Source organism: Vicugna pacos, chromosome 30 (assembly GCF_048564905.1).
Source record: "Vicugna pacos chromosome 30, VicPac4, whole genome shotgun sequence".
In the NCBI taxonomy this organism is placed as follows: Eukaryota; Metazoa; Chordata; class Mammalia; order Artiodactyla; family Camelidae; genus Vicugna; species Vicugna pacos.
The window spans coordinates 24,473,342-24,491,696 of record NC_133016.1 but is presented as its reverse complement, the minus strand read 5'-3'; the positions used below and the strand labels follow the sequence as shown (position 1 = coordinate 24,491,696).

Genomic DNA, 18,355 nt, shown 5'->3' with positions numbered 1-18,355 from the left:
CTCTTTATTTCTTTGAGCCTTTCAATCCTAAAACTCAAAATCATGTCAACAAAAGAAAAATAAATGAGAAGCACTTCATGAGGAGAGGTTTATCCCATAAAATTTACGTAAGATTTTTTTTACACAAAATTTTCTGTTTCATTGTACAAAAATATTTTCTATGTATCTGACCCAGAGAGATAGCTTTTTCTGATAGAAAAATGCTTAAAACAATAGATTTTTCAATCACATGAAGAAAAGCTAATCAGAGAATTTGAAAACTTTCAAGATCAAATTACTTCCTTTTTATAAAACTTGACAGTGTAACAAAATCTTAAGAAAAAATGATGTTGTTAAATAGATGAATTTTATGATCTGTCCTCTTAACATAATTACTTGTATTTCAATGCAAATTAAGCTCTGCATTTACATAGCTAAATTGAAGCTTCTGCAATTTTATTTCATGGTGGGGGGAGCCAGAAATGCCTGGCATTTTAAAGGATTACTGTGGAAGATCATTCATAGAATTATCATCCACATCACACTAGATCCTACAATTTAAAATTCTGGTGAAGACCTATTTTAAATATTCTTTATCATTAGATAGCAACTCCTTGAGACCTCAACTTGAGAGAACCAGGACATCCCCCCTCAGAGTTTCTACTTCAGAGAGAACTCTAAAAATGCTTTCCAGCTCTTCATGAAATATCATCTGATTAGACAAAGACTGGTCCTAAGTAGGTAATTAAATACCTTTGCTTGAGAACAGCAGATTCTAAATTGCTAATTTGCACAACAGTGTTCCCAGCAGTAAGGTGCCCAGATCATGCAGCTGGAGGAGGGGTGGAAAGTTGAGGAACAAGAGCAGTCAGTTATTAGACCAGGATAATCTCATGTCTGCACATCCATGCTGACTTGCTAACGCACGACATTTCAAAGTAGTCAGTTACTGCTTTCTACCCAGACATCTCATACTTGAAGGGGACAGTGGGGACTTGTAACAATGATCAACTTTTGAGAAACCTGAGAATTTCTTTAGAATAAAATATCTCAAAAAAAAAAGCCATTTATGTTTTTTTTTTCCTCTGAAAAAGCAGAAGAATTAAATTTTGCTATAGAATTTTGGGGTTACTTCTTAAGACGCCACTAAGAAGTTAGAAACAGTACAGTAAGTAATTTACTGACTCAATATACAGAACTTCTTTCTCATCTCTATTTTAATAGAACAGCTTTCAAATGCATCCAGTGCCTATAAGTTCTTTATAGACCCTTTCATTAAAAACAAGCAGAACACAGTAGCCACTGTGGCCGAGAACAAAGTCCATTCACCCTTTAGAACCCAGAGAAAGATACTCCAGCTGCAAAAAATGAACATGCAACAGGAGGCAGGAGGGGAAAGTGGTATCAAACAGGAAGGATATGTTCTGATTTGTACTATTACTGATACTGCCACAATGATGGATCGCAAGATGTATATGGTTGGTCAAAACCAGCTCACAAAATTCCTGACACTTTAACGATCCTCAGATTCATATGAGCAGGTGCCAGCATATCTGTATGTGAAAACAGCCCCAAGTGTACAATGCAGGATCCCCTTCCACCAACATCCATTAACATCCACCAGACAAGCCATTTCCTCTGGGAAAAAATGACCCCCGGGAAGTCCTTCTCTACAGAAAATGAACTATGAGGAGAACCAGAGGATAAGGACCCCAAAGAAAACCGGAGGCTTATGTACAAAATCAGGTCCATAAACCAATTCTGTTTGACATTCGAAGGGTTTTTTTCTCTCTCAATAAAAACCTTAAAAGTAGGAGATATTTTCTAAAACTGTAGAATTCTGGCTTCTCTTGAAAATAAGAAAAAAGGATATAAGAAAAAATGCAGAAAATAATTCAAGAAATAACACAAGAGATGTTTGCAGAACTCAAGAGCTATGAATCTACTTTGATCTAATTTTGGCAAATATAAAGATCATATTTAATATGTACACATAATGAAGCATAATAACAACTAACTCCCTTAACATCACCACTCAAAGTAAGGAACAGGTCAGAATACCCTACCTGTCCAGGTGTTTTTTCACCTATTCTTCTATCTGCCTTTCCAAACCCAAAGGTAACCACCGACGTCTGTGTTTATCATTCTCAAGCTTTTCCTCTGTGTGTGTACTGTGTATGTGATTTCATTACATGCTTATGTAGCTCCAAATTATATACCATCTTGCATGCTTTCAGTTATACAAAAAGTTATATATTGCTTTAATTCAACATTTTTCAAATATTTATCCTTGTTGTTACATGTGTAAGTTACTCACTTATTTGCAATGCTGTCTACACTCAACTGCACAAAAGGACAAAACATTTATCCATTTCCCCCGTCACTGCAATTTGGTTATTTTCAGCTTTTTATTCTGAACCATATTGCTACTATAAATAGTCTTTGTCTTAAATCCAGGGATAAGTTTCCCTAGGATACACCTGCAAAATATCTATAGAATAGTGTAGTGTCAAACTCCAAGTAGCAGTGGATTCATTGGCTGATCAAAATCGGGAAGTTTTAAAAATAAAGTAAAATAGTATCAAAATGCAACGCACAAAGAAAGGTTATTTCATGAGCGTTTGATACCCACCCACCCCTATGTGTTTACTGGACCAAACTATAAATATATGTGTTACTATAGGTCTAGAAAAAACAGTCCTAAAGCCACCCTTCTAGGTAAATACTCCACAAAAAAAGTGAACTATTGAGTCTTATGGGATGTGGATGCTCAACTCGTAAGGCAACACCGAACTGTTTTCCTAACCAGTCACACCAATTTATACTCCCACTGGAAGTGTATAAACTTCCTCATGACCCACTTCCTTGTTAACTCTCGGTAATATCAGGCATAAGAATTTCTGGCTAACCTAGTAGGTATAAAACAGTATCCCACTGTGGTATGCATCTGCATTTCTATGATTACCTCTCAGGATGCTCATCTTTCCTGCAAATACTTCCAACTTCGCTTTTGTGGGAAACATTTTTGTCTTACTGACTTCCAGGCTGCAGGTATGTATACATGTGTTGATTCTTATATGCATATATATATACACGAATCCTTGGGCAGCTATGTGTTTCAAGTGTTTTCTCCCAGTTTGTGGCTTTTCTTTCTACTTTCTTTAGAGTGTCTTTTAACAAACATATGTTCTTAAGTTTAATTTTATAGAACACTATCAACCTTTCCCTTTGTGGTTTTTTTTTTTTGTGTGTGTGTTTAAGAGATTTTTCACTCCATCAAGACCATACAAGTTAGATTTATTTCATAACTGTAGTCACGTCTTTGCCACCTGCCAGTGATCTGCAGCGCCTCCTCTCTCCATATCAGTTCCCCTACTTTATGGTTCTACGGTCCACTCCACTGGTCAATTTGTCTATCCCAAAGCCAGTAATATATCACCTTAATTTCTGTATCTTTAAAATAGGTCTTGGGCATAATAAGGCAAGGACCCTTATTTCCTTCTTCTTTAAGAATGTTCAGCTATTTTATTTGGGGGCCTGTCTGTGTCCACCAAGTTCCTCACAAAATTAATGCATTTAATTTCATTTGTGAGAATCATCTTTTTGATACTGAATCTTTCTATTCAATAAGACAAGGTCTCCATTTAATTTTTTTAGTGTCTTACAGTAAAGTTTCATAATTTTTCCAAACAGCTTGCATATACTTCTAGATCCACTTTTGTTTCTACTGTCAACGTTATCTTTCTTTGATTGAAACCTTTTGTCTGTTGCTGGTAGGAAGAAAGGCAATTAATTATTTTTTAATATGACTCTTCTATTCAGCTATCTTGCAACATTCATTATTTCTAATAATTTATTGATCCCTATAGATTTTCAATGGAGACAATCACCACTTGAGAAAGACAGTGTTATATTTCTTCTTTTTCAGCCATCATTGTATTTCCACTCCCCGCCTTCTGCACACATGCCAGAATTTTCAGAACCATCTTGAACAGAGGTGGTGGGGGCCTTCTGCCTTTTTTCTGACTTTAGGAGACCAGCTGATTTTCTTTTCTATTCTATTATTGCTTTATTGTCTGTGAGTACAGAGCCTGTTTGATTTGAAATCTCCACGGTGAACCAGGAGATGACACCTAATGCGCACTTACTAAGAGAACAGAACAGGAACAGGCGGGCTCGGCTCCTCCTGGCTTGCCTTGCACTTTACCTGTGACAGAGCTGACATCTCTCTCATTCTTTTTCTCAGTCTATTGAGAAAAACCCATGATTTTACTTGGCCAACGTCATGAATTAAATTTAATATTTTCAAGGGGAAATCTTTCTCTCCCCCTTCAATTCCTGTGAAAATACAACTTGGTGTTTATAATAAACTTACTGAGCTCATCTATGTTCACAGGTGTGGCTCCTCTCAATCCTTTCTTCCATTGCTTGTGTCATATTTATGCAGAAGGTTCTGCTGATCTGAAATAATGACTTTAGGAAGGTACTCTCACTCCACCGTTCTGTGGAAGAGGTAGTATACGGTTGCAATGATCAGTTTCTCACCAGCTAGGGAAAGACTCTGACATGCAAGTCACTGAACATATAAAAACGGGGTCTCAGGCTTTCTCTGTGAAAAAACGTTCAACTACTGATTCAGTTTCTTCAGTGCGTTCTATATTCAGTGCGTCCTGAGAACTGCAACACCATGTCTAGACATCTATCCTATACACACATCCTAAAGCTCTAAAAGACTCTGTACGAAGATAATCATTGTTTCATTATAAACAATAAAACAGCAAAAAACCAAAACAACAAAAACCCTAAATGTTCATTAAGGAAGCAATAATTTAAAATGTTGGATAAGACTACTCTATGCATTACTATGCAGCAATATATTAAAAAGTATTAATAAAAAAGTAAATTAATAGGTAAGCAAATATAAACATTACACAGAATGATCCTATTGACATGAAAAACCAAAAAAATTCCAAATCCATAAATGTGTTCGTGTACGCAATTATACAAGAAATATAGATACTTTACGTTAAAAGGCTTACACCAAATTCTTCTTTGTTTTCTAATAACTACCTCCATATGCTGTGTCATCATAAACAGGAGGCATCTTTAATTATAAAATATTTTTCACTATTTTTTAAATTAAATATATTTCATGCTGCTTTACAACCAGCTATACGCCATGAAAATCTAATTATATATTGTAGTCAAAGCTTATATAGAAGACAGTGTGCAACTTTTGAAAGCTGACATTTAAGGTCCTCTTCAGCATGCTCAACAGACAATGTAATTGTGCTTACCGATTTCATTAATCACTGCTCTTCTTTTGGAGACAAAAGGGCCAACTTTACTGGGATTCATTTTGACTCTTTTCTTAAGATCAGCGCCTCCAAGGTATTTTATTTACAAATATAATCCAGTTATAAACAAAATTTTAAGGCAACGAATTGAAAATTTACTTAAGATTCATATATAACTTGAAAATAAGGCAGAATTTATCTACCAAACGAATTCTATTATCTAACTTTTCCATCCCAAAGACGCTGGTCAGCATCAGAAAGAATAAAATGTTTGTTCATACATCTACCATGTGCTTAAAGCAATGGTTCTCAAGCTTTGTGGTCTCAGGCGCCATTCATACTCTTAGAGGAAGGGGTTTTGTTCAGATTATATAATATAAATCTACCAACAGTTATTCTATTATACAATGAAACAAAAATTTTAAAATATTTATTTATTCATTGAATAATACAAGTAAACCCATTCGTGTTAACAAATATCACTGCAGATTGATGCCACTTTCTTGGTTCCTGCAAATATGCTGGCACTTTACCCACCACTGCTTCTGCCCCATCAGTGCAAATGCCAACCCAGTGAAAAGGGCACCTCACTGCTGTGAAAACCATTGTGCCCTCATGGATGCCTGCTTGGTGACCACAGATCTCATTTAACAATCACTCATTTCAAAGTATATACAAACCGACAGTGTGGTAATTAGTTCACCCCAGACTCATCACTTGGGAACAGATACAAATCAACATAAAGAATTCCTTAAGGGATTGTTTATTCTGTGGCTCAACAAAGACGTTCTTTTTTATAAAATTAACTTCTCTGGGACAAGGTAGGTCCATATTTAAATAAACAGACAAATAAACGACAAAGTAGAATTACAGGACGGAAGGTATACGTTCAGCTCCTCACTCTCTTACTAGCCCACTAGAAACTGATCATGACAGGACATCATATCGAGTATCAGCTGAGGCGGGGACATTATGAGCCCACACACTTCCTGAGGGAGTGAGAACTACAGCTGATCAAGCACACACCCCACACAACCCGTTACTTCTTAGGTATACATAGCCTAGAAAATCTCTCAAATACACGCCCAAGGAAACATGTACAATGACATTCAATGTAACATATATAAAAATAGCAAAACACTTGGAAATAACCTAGACACTCAACAAAAGGATTAATAACAAAACTGGAACATATTTATGCAACAGAATGTTATATGTGCAACATGAAAATGAAGGAATTAAAGTATAAATATGGATATATTTAACAATGTTGGAAGATTTATAAGTATAGAAATAAATATAACACATTTATAATTATATATAATTACAGAAAGATACAAAGGATAATAATCATTTACATAAGTTTTTAAAAGAAGAATGCTACTTAGGGATATAAAACATGCATGGAAGTAATAAACTCCAAATTCAATTGGTGGTGACCTCAGCAGAGTGGAGGGATGTGCCTGGCAAAGGACACAGAGAACTTCAATCTTTTTTGTAATACTGTGTTGCTTAAGTTAGGTGATGGATTCTCAATATGTTACTCTTTAAACGTTTTTAGATGTCTGGTATAATATCTTCATAACTAATTTTTTCTATGAAAAGTAAAAATTTAGCAGAGAAAAAAAGTAGGATCAAAAAATTCTACATTAAATTAGTAGGATGTATTTGTTAATGCAGTACTGGTTCAAACTCACTGTCATTTAACACTGAGAATATAACTGTAAACTGAGAATATAAAATGTTGCTTAGTGCATGTTAGCTAATAATACATATTCTTTAACAAAAGTAGCTAAAAGTAGTGTGATACGGGGGAAGGGAGTGGACGAAGGAGGAGCCAAAGCAACGAAGAAGTGGAAGTAGATGGGACAGATGAGGACTCTGGATGAGGTGGTCCTGAGGGGCCCCTGTAACTGCATCATGGGATCCATCATGTTGTCTGGTCCCAGGACACCATGAGGGAGCACTCTAACACACCAGAGGTCTGACGGGCGCTTTTCCAACATTCTGACCCTGCGACCACACAGCATGCTTTGAAAAGCACACTTGGGTTAAAGAGACCAGGCTGCTGGAAGCCATGGCAGGAGCCAAAGAGAATCAAGGTTTGCTCGTAACACTTGCGGCCCATTCACTGCACACCAGTCCCAGCAGAGAAGTCCTGGAATACAGCTTTACCCACACAACAGTGTGAGACAGAAAATTAGCACCTTTAAAGTCAGGAAGGAAAATAACTGCCCTCTGAGAATTCCAAATGAATCAAATCTATCCATCAGAAATGATGGTGAAATAAAGACATTTTCACACACCCACTCAGACACACACACACACACAATTGGACGTCAGCAGGCCCACACTAAAAGAAACACTACAGGGAAATCTTCACACAGGTTATGCAAGGAGAGTTGAAAATCTTATTTCATACCGCTTACAAGAGATAAGTCTTAAAATATAAGAGCACAGACTGGCTAAAGAAAAAGGGTAAAAACAACATGCAAATATCAAGCAAAAGAAAACTTGCAAAGTCATCTTAATCTCTGACAAGGGAGAACGAGGGCAAGAAACATGACTCAAGACAGAGGGTCACTTTACAATAGCAAACATGCTGATCCATTAAGAAAGTTCTAAGAATTATAAATAAAAAACAAAAGACAGTTCTAAAATATAAGAAGCAAAAACTGACACATCGACAACCACAGTGGGTTTTAACAGATCTCTCACAGGCGCTGAAAAAGCAAGCAGTCAAATACCCTTATCAAGTATCCCTAACTAGAAATAGAAAAAAGGGAGGGAAAAAAATCCCAAAATAGAAGAAAAGAAAGATTAAAAACTAGAGTAAAAAATAATTTTGTAAATAGAAAATACATGTGCAAGAGAGAAAAATCAAAGTAGTTGGCTCTTTGAGAAAAAATAAAATAAATAAAAGGCCTTTTAGCAAGACTCATAATGGAGGATCAAAGAAAGCACAAATTCCATACAAGAATGAAAGGAGGCTGGTACTAAGGATTTTACAGACAATGAAACAGTAAGGGAATATTATTAACAACTCTGGCCCAATTAATTTGAAAAACGACAAACAAATTTCTAGGAAAACACAACTTACCAAAACTGACAAACAGAAAATCTGAAAACACAAATACATATTAAAGGAACTGAAAATGTAATTCAGTTTCTCGAGTAAAGTCTCTACTCAAATCTTTTGCTAATTTTTTTCCTAAATAATTTGTTTTCTTCTTGGATACAAGTGTTTTTCAGAAGTATGATTCACAAACATTTTCTCTCCATCTGTGGCTTATCTTTTGATAATTCTTGATGGGTTTGGGAAGTTTTAATTTTAAAGAAGTCCAGTTCATCAATTTTTCTCTTTTATTACTTGTGCTTTTTGTGCCCTTTCTAATCAATCTTCATTATTAGTTAAAAAGTCACAGCAAACTAGGAATAAAAATTTTTTTGATCTCATAAAGAGCAATTATAAAATACCTATAGCTAACATCACTTTTAATGGTCAATTATTTCATCTCAGAGATCAAGAAATTATACAGATGGGAACAGATGTACTAGTCAGTGTAATAAGAAAGGTTTTTTAATTGCAAAGATCAGAAGAAAAAAATAAAACTGGCATTGTTAACAGATAGCTTAATCACACATGAAACATAGCCAAAAGAATTTACAAATACTGTAAATAAGTGAATTTAGTAAGGTTGCTAATACAAGTTCAATATATGAAAACCAGCTGTCTTTCTATACAGTAGCAAAAGAAATTTGTGCAATTTTAAAAAGGTATCATTTATATTAACATTAAAAAGATCAAACAGCCAAGGAATAAATCTAATAAAAGATGTATACGATCTTGACACAAAAACCTATGAAATCTAAATTAAAGCAGTCCTAAATAAATGGAGAACTGCATCATGTTTATGGAGTAGTACTGTATGGAGTGTTGGTAGACTCCATGCTAAAAGATGTAAATTCGCTCCAAATTAATAGATTCAGTGTGGTTCCAATCAAAGCCCTAATGCTTTCAGAAACTGACAAAATGAATATGCAAAAGCCTAATAATACTCAAGATAACTCTTGAAGAAGAAAAGGCTGAAGAATGAAGAAAAAGTTGAAGTGTTTATACTAAAAGATACACTATAAAGCTACAGTCGTTAAGAGAACTTCAAATTGGCTCAAAGATAAACAGAGCAATGGAACAAAACAGCAAGTCCAGAAAATATCTGCCTGATTTATGACAAAGATGGCACTGCTGGAACATGCCAATAAATGGGAATAAGGCCACTGGAGGTTCATATGGGAAAAAACAGTTCTTGACCCTTCATATTATATACACAAACAAATCAATTAATGGTGAATTACTGCCTGAATGTGAAAGGTCAAACAATTAACTTCTAAATGAAAACATCCAAAGATATCTTCAAGACATTAGTAAAAAGATTTTTAAAAGATTTCCCCAAAACTTCTAAAAGGAAAACACCAGATTTCACTGAAATTAAAATCTTCTGTTCCTCAAAAGATACCATTAAGCGAGGGAATATGGAAGTGAAAGAATGAAAAAAGTTACCTGAAATACACATGCCCTGTGCACATAAAGAGCTGTAAATTGGGAAGATAAAATAGCCAACTATCAAATACAAGTAAACGATACAGACAATTCACAAAAGAGGGCATCATACCGGCTAATAAAGACATGAAAAGGAGTATGACATAATTAACCAACAAGGAAACATAAATTAAAAACACAATTTTATAAGCAATACAGAGTTAAAGTGTTAGTGAAGGTAGGAGCAATGAAAACTCTGATTTAATGCTGCTGGGGGTAAAAATCACTTTGGAAAGCAATCCCACCCCAAGTGCACACATGCATCAGAAATGCATGATATGTAACTAAAAAAACATGCACAATACATATAAAATAAACAAGTTTATACTGTACAGCGCAGGGAAATATATTCAAGATCTTGTAGTAGTTCACGGTAAAAAAAGAATATGAAAATGAATATATGTACAGGTATGACTGAAGAATTGTGCTGTACAGCAGAAACTGACACAACACTGTAAACTGACTATAACTCAATTAAAAAATGCACAAGCACATTCATAGAAGCATTATTCAGAATAGCTGAAACCAGCAACACCCCAAATACTCAACAACAGCATAACAAACTGTGAAATACTCCCAAATGTGATCATGCTATTCCTAGGTGAACAGTACGTACTGAACCCCACAAACATGCTGAGTAGAAGTCAGCCTTAGACCACGTGCTGGATAATTCCAGTTCCATAAAGTTTGAAAACAGGCAAAATTAGTACTTGGTAATAAAAATCAGAAAAACTCCCAGCATCTTTTGGGTGAGCGATGGTTAATGAGAAGAAGGGGCGTAAGGAATGCGCTGTGGTGTGCTGGTAAGGGTAGTGTTCATTTCTTAATGTGGGCGGTGACTGCACAGGTGAGTTCATTTTGCAGAAATTTATTACATGCTTATGGTCTGCGTGATTTCGCATATGTTCATTATAATTCAATTTAAAAGTTTATGTTAAAAATACTCCTTCTGCAGCCAATTTCCCCAAGGAGGCCTGGTGTGCAATGGCTGCAGACAGGAGCCCCCTCAGTAGTGCACGCAGTCTGCTGCTTGTATGGACTGCCTTAAGGGACCTTGGAGACAGCCCTTTCCAGTGGACATTCATGTCTAACTTCATGCTGTCCCCAGTCTAGGCTCCAGACAGGTATGCAGGGTGCCTCTGGAAAGTCCCAGCACACAGGACCCAGGGGCCACACTGGCCAAGTCATCGTGCCCACCCACACCAGCTGCAGAACAAGGAGCATGTGACTGAGGTCCGATGCAGGGCCAAGTTCAAGTTCCCTGGCCCCAGAAGACCCATATTCCCAAGAAGTGAAGATTTACTAAGTTTAATGCAGAGGAATTTCAAGACATGGTGGCAGAGAAGTGGATCATCCTACACGGCTGGGGGTTAAATACATCCCTAATTGTGGCCGTCTAGGCAAATGGCAGGCCCTGAACTCATGAGAGCCGTGGTGCTTTCCCCTCCAGAAGCTTGACTTTCTCAAAGAACCAGCTTTGGACTTAACCATCCTCACTACTTACTATGTGTTTTCCATGTCATACGCTTATGTTCATCTTCATCCCCTTCCTTCTACCCTATCTGGGTTTATTCTGTAGTTATTTTTGTCATTTTTTAAGTTGGATTCTTAGTTTATTCATCCTGAGCGTTTATTCTTTAAGTACAATCTTAACTATATTATATAACTTTTAAAGTATTTTGTTAGAATTTAATTCTGAGTATGTTCTAATTTCCATTATAATTCCTTTCTTGAGCTGTAAGTTACTCAGAAGTTATTTAAAGTTTCTCAATGTAGGGGACTTCTTCTAATTATCTTTTGTAAATGGCTTGTATCTTAGCTGCCTGTAGTCACAGAACTCAGCCTTTGAAGTCTGTGGAGGTTTTATATTTTATAGCCAAGCAGATGGTTAATTTTCATGAATATTCCATGTGTACTTGAAAGGGATGCACAGTCAGCTACTGGGGACAGTGATCCACACAGGTACGTTACATTAACCCTCAGCAGGCCAGGAAAAATAATCAACTCCCTTTATCAGCCGAGTCAATAGACTCTTCTATTTCATATTTAGGTCATTATATAAATAATTTACAGAAAAATGAAAGGATAGTAAAAAAACAAATTAGCTGAAAACTGTAGTCAAAATTGAAATACAGACACCCCATATTTTAATATTTTCCTGGTATGTGCACATGTGTATTATATACACACATACCTACAAATACACACGTGTGAATATACGTATACACATATCACACACACACAAACACACGTGAAAGGGCTATATCATTTGAATAAAACTGGTCAACTGACATGCACGAACCAGGGACATATAGTTTTATACAATCTGTTCCTAGATTTCAAATATATCTCTACCACATGACCATCACTTCTGCTGCTTCTTGAACTTGGACTGCGGAAATGGAGTGCTTCTGAAAATCGATGGCTTATAAACCTGTTGAGGACAGCCATATTCTTTGTTCCCTGACTGTAAAATATTTTCATTTGCCGATTTATAAACATCCATCAGAATGATCAAGCCAATGACTTGTTTTCTTTTCTCTATTACATGTTCTCTTCCTATCACCTTTGTATACACACCTGCTGTCAACACTCTTCAAGTAAATGTTTGTGCACAACATTACATGAAATTCAAGAATATTGTCACACATCCTTCTGGCAAAATGGGACAGTCTTAACTTCCTGCCATAAAAACACCACATGATGAAGCCCTTCCTGCCTAATGACTAACTTGATGCAAATTCCGTATTTCCTTTATATAAACCACAGAAATGTACTGCTCACTGATCAATTCTTCAGTTCAAGAAAATTCATCTAGGATATTGTCATCTGATGACTCACAGTCTAAGATTTCACTCATATGATCAAGTTCACCATTGTAATGAGGGCCTAGAATCCCACTGTCTGTTTTGACCATTATTTTATCCATCTAACAACTGCGAAATGTCTTCCTGTCAACTTTTCTACGCTTAACCGTTATAGGTAGAAAATGAAAAATTCTAAATTCTCAACCGTGTTCAATGAAAACTGAAAGACTACAAAGATGGTATCTCCAGACTTCATTTATATTTTCTAAAAGTATGTGCAACTCTTAAGGCAATGCAACAAAGACTCAAAGATAATGCAGGAACATTGACACTTTTCTGGACAAATCCTTCATTCTTCTATTTTTTTCTTATTTTAGTTTTTCTTAGCATAGTTGGGAATAAAGGCTAATAAAATCTAGGAAGATGAAATTTCCAATATAAAGATATTGTGATGTAAGAATCTACAGCATCTTAGATTCATAAAAAGGTCCAATGAACCATACAGAAACTAGAAAAAGAAAATGAGTGTTAATTTTCTTTTCTAAAGCAAATTTTCTGTTCTTCAGAGGACCTTCAGGAAAGAATGAAAGTCATAAAACATCAATTCATAAAAGGAGAGATGTTTTTCTAGTTTTCATAAAAGTACAATTCATAGAAGATGTCAATTTTTCCACTATATATTTTGAGGCTGTTTCTAACAGCATAAAAGTTGAGAATTACACCTACCTGGGGAATTGAACCTTTTATCGTGACCTACCGACTCTCTTTATCTCTGATAACTATTTCTAATAGAACTTTGTTTCAAAGTCCATTTCATTTGGTATCAATATATTTATATGAGCTTTCTTTTAGTCAGTATTGGACTGGAGTATCTTTTTCTCCTCTTCAGCTTTCAAGCTATATCCTTAGGTTTTAAGCGTTTCTTACAGCAGCTAGGTGATAACTTTCCTTAAGCCGACAATTGTTTGTCTTCTAAAGAATTTAGTACACTGACATTGACTATGATACATAATAAATTTGAATTTATTTCAACCACTGCATTTGAGGATAGCTCATTAGTTCTTTTTCTTCTCCTTCCACCTCCCTCTCTGTTTTTCACCATCTTCTGGACTATTCTGCTTGTTCTTATTTCATTTACTCAGAGGTTTAAATACCACCTGTATACCAATGATATCAAAATTTTTACCTCAAGCCCAGACCTCTACCCTGAACTACAGACTCCTAAGTCCAACTGCCTACTAGACACATCCAGCTGAATGTCTAATATGCATCTCAAACACCACAGACACTCCCCTCCCCCAGAACATGCTCCTCCTGCCTTCTTCCACTTGTCAACTGATGAATACTCCATCCTTCCAATGTTCAGATCAAAACAGAGTCAACCTTGACTCTTCTCCCTCATACCCACTCCTTTCCATCAATAAATCCCTGTCTCCACCTTCAAAATATATGTAAAATCCAACAAGTTTTCACTACCTCCACCACCGCTACATTGGTCCAAGTACAATCTTAACTGTTGAGGATCAAAAGGCACAAATTCTGGAACAGTCTGCTCTCAACACACAGCCAGAGCAAGCCTTTTAAAACTTGAGTCATATCAAGTCACGCCTTAGCTTAAAACACCCCAGAGTCTTTTCACTCAGAGTAGAAGCAGAACGTCTACGTCACTTGGACTCTGCATGACTTGGACTCCTACCTCTGTGACGTCACCTCCTAGCTCTCTTCCTCTCATTCACCCTGCTCCAGACATTAAACCTTCTTGCTCTTCCATTACCTTGCAAAGTATGACGTTGCCTCCAGGCTCTGTTCTTGCTTCCCCCTCTGCCTGAAACACTCCTCCACAGACACTCATAAGGTTCACTAGTTCACTTCTCCAGGACTCTCTACCAATTTATCTCCTCACCGAGGCTTTCCCTCTCCACCACATATAGAACAGCAATCCTCCACACCAGCCACAACAACTCATTCGTTTTGCCCAGTTTGATTTGCATTCAGAGCACTTAATAGACACTGTAAATATTTACAATAGTGTTTTTTAACTGCCTCCCCCACCTCCATGCCTTGGGGCTCCTCAAGAACAGGTCTTTTTTACTGCTGAATCACCAGATCCTAGAACACTACCTAGCCCATGACAGGTTCCCTCCAAGAAATCTGAGGAAGAAATCAATGAATAAATTAAACGAATCCAAGTTTTTCTTTATAGTTGGACCGTAATAGAAGACAGTTTATAGCAGGAATTTTCAAATTCATGAACACTGGCTATCTACTTAGCATCTACCACCTTCTTCCCACTTCCTAAAGGGAGCCTTATGTTTGTTCTGGTCTCGGCCTCTGGCCCGCCCCCATCCCTCACCCCCCATTCCATGTACTCTGAAAGAAGTTAAACCCACTCCCACATCTAGGGGTCAGTTCTGGCTGGCTTGAGCTAACCAGCACACTTTCTTCCCCCAAGAATCAAATCAAGATCAATCTGAGGGCTCCAGCCTGAATTTGGGCAAAAGTGTTCTCTTCATTTCAACGTGGTCATCTGTGGATGAGAGGCCCTGAACTACTAAAGCTTCAGGCTACCAAGCTGGGAGTGAAGCTGGCAGACAGAAAAGAGCGAAGCCAAAGGAACTTCACAACAATCCAGAATCACTCAACTAGAACAATCCTAACAACGTTATAAGTGTAAGTAAGTTCGCAATCCATTTTTCTGTAACATGAAACTGAGAGAATCCTAACTGATGCTTGTTAAGTCCTAGATGATACATTATAAATGGTAACAAATGGGTCCAGCTTCAGGCTACTCCGTTCTCAAGGAATGGGATCTTCACTGGTGAGGGCATAAAGCTTAGCCCTAATCATTACAGGGAACTTCCAGCCAAGGTTCTGAGTGAGAGAGGACCAACTAAAGCTCAGGAGCATAGTCGTCTTGTTATGACTACACTCACAGCTTCACAGACCTTAACAGCAACACTAATCCTTAAGTACTTTTAGCTTAGACTTCATCCTGGATGAATTAAAACTACATTTTAATTCAAATAAATTTAAGATTTCAGTCTATGAGGAGTTATAGAGACCTGCAGTTGCCAGTTCCACATGTAAGGAGCCGAGAAGTTGCTACTCTGTCCCAGGAAGTAAACAGCTGAACAGACTGAATCAACACTTCTTCTAGGATCGGAAAGAGAGCAGAGGAAGGCACAGGGCAAACTGCTGCCCCCGAGACCAAAAAAAGAAACAGATACAGAGAACCACAGCATACCAGAGCTGAGACACGCGAGCAGCGCAAACCGCTGCCAGGGCAGGAAAACCTGAAACACAGCTGATGAACTGCTGGAGGCTCAGCAGGAGCAACTCTGAGGGGTAAAGACTCCAGGGTACCCAGCAATTCTGTGCAATTTACCTCCAAGAGCCTCACTGGCTTCTCAGAGTAAATACTGCAGCAAAACCCCCTCCTCCTGCTGGCAGGGGATGGGGAAAAGGAGCCACTTTGAAATACCAGAGACTTTTGTTCCTAACAAGGCCTGCCTTCAGGGGAAACTAACCAACCAGAGCCTAACTGACCTGGAGGAAGGGATACCCAACTCCAGCCCACTCTAGCCATCCAGCCCCACCTAAGGGGGCAGGAGGAAAAATGAAGAAACACCCACAAAGTTCACAGTTCAGAGGCACAGGCTCATGACAAGACTAAGACCTAATCACAGCATCGCCGCAGAACACTTCCCCTCCCGCCACCTCGCCACATCACTAAAGGCCTATCTACGGAGGGTCCTTCACCCAGCACATCATCATGCGGGGCTATCAAGTGAACAGTAAAAGGCACACCCAGTCACCAAAACACAATTTAAAGACACAGATGTAACAGAGATGCTGGAATTACAGACCGTGAACTTGAAATGATGATGACTAATATGGTAAGGGCTCTAAGGAATGAAGTAGACAGCACGCAAGGACAGGCAGGCAATGAGAGGAGATGGAAACCCCGAGAAAAAAACAAAAAGAGATGTTAGAGATGAAAACACTGCAACAGAAAAGAACAGCAGCTTTCATGGGCTTCTTAGTAGATGGCACAGAGCTGAGGAAAGACTCTGAGCTTGAGGCTATCACGACAGAAACTTCCAAAACTGAAACAGGGAACAAAGAATGAAAAAAAATTAAAAGACAAAACCCCAACATGGAAGAACTGAGGGACAAGCACAAAAAGTGTAATATGTGCATATCAGGAATACCAAAAGGAGAAGAAAGAGAGAAAGAAAAAGAAATATTTGAACCAGTAATGTCTGAGAATCTCCTTAAATGTATGTCAGACACCTAACCACAGACCCAGAAAGCTCAGAGAACAAGCAGAGAACACCAAGAACACCAATGCAAAAAAAATTAAAAAATAAAAAACAAACAAAACCCACCTTGGCATAATATTTTCAAACTACAGAAAAGTCAAAGATAAATTCTGACAGAAGCCAGAGGAAAAAAAATCTTACCCATAAAAGAATAAAGATAAGAATTACACCTGACATCTCCTCAAAATCCACGCAAGCAACGAGAGTGAAGAGAAGTAAAGTGTGGAGAGAAAAACAATATCAAACCTAGAATTCTGTACCTGCAAAATTATCCTTTAAAAGTGAAGGAAAATAAAAACTCTATCAAACAAAAACTGAGAAAATCTGTTGCCAAGAGACCTGCCTTGCAAGAAATATTTTAAAAAATAATAATAAAGTTCTTTAGAGGGAAAGAAAATTATATAGATCCACATAAAGGAAACGAAGTGCACCCTAAAAGGAGTAAGTGAAAGTAAAATAAAAACTTCTACTTGTCTTCTTCTTCACTGAGCTAACAGATAATAATTTGTTCAAAGTAATACCAATCTAATAAAATAAGTACAAGATTCATATAAGGAAAACTACAACATGTATGAACAAAAGCAAAAAAGAACTAAATAAGTGGAGATAGTCCATGTTCATGGATAGGATGACTCAAGATGGTTAAGATATCAGTTCTTCCCAATTTAACCTATAAATTCAATGTATAAATACAACATCAAGGCATAATCCATGAAACAAATAATGGGTAACTGGACTTGATTAAAACCAGAAAGTGTGCACTGCAAAAGACAAAGTCAAGAGAATGAGAAGACAAGTCACACAGACTGAGGAGGTATCTGCAAAAGACACATCTGATAAAAGAAATACAAACTCTTAAAACTCAACAGTAAGAAAATAAAGAATTCCATTAAAAACTGAGCCAAAGACCTTAACAGACACCTCACCAAAGAAGATACACAGATGGCAAATAAGGACATGAAAACATGCTCCACATCACACTTCATCGTGGAAACGTAAATTAAAACAACAAAGAGATAACACCACACATGCATTTGAATAGCCAAAATGTGGAACACTGACCACACTAAATGCTGGCAAGAATGTAGAGCAAGGAAAACTCTCCTTCACTGCCTGTGGGAGGCAAAATGGTTCAGCCACTTTGGAAGACATTTTGGTGGGTTCTTACAAAACTACTGACTCTTACCATTCAGTCCAGCCATCATGCTCCTTGGTAGTTACCCAAAGGAGTTGAAAACATGTCCACTCAAAAGTCTGAACTGGTATGTACAGTAGCTTTTATTCATAATCACCAGCACTTGGAGGAAACCAAGGTGTTCTTCAGTAGGTAAATAGATAAGCAAACTATGA

General features: G+C 37.2%; 1 protein-coding gene and 1 pseudogene across 1 annotated transcript in view; one reads left to right on the top strand and one right to left on the bottom strand.

Moving 5' to 3' along the window:
- LOC140690495 (uncharacterized) overlaps positions 1-18,355 on the bottom strand; it is a 76,863-nt gene that overhangs the window by 45,538 nt on the left and 12,970 nt on the right. The window lies entirely within an intron of this gene.
- On the top strand, positions 10,826-10,942 carry LOC140690542 (small nucleolar RNA SNORA70; annotated as a pseudogene).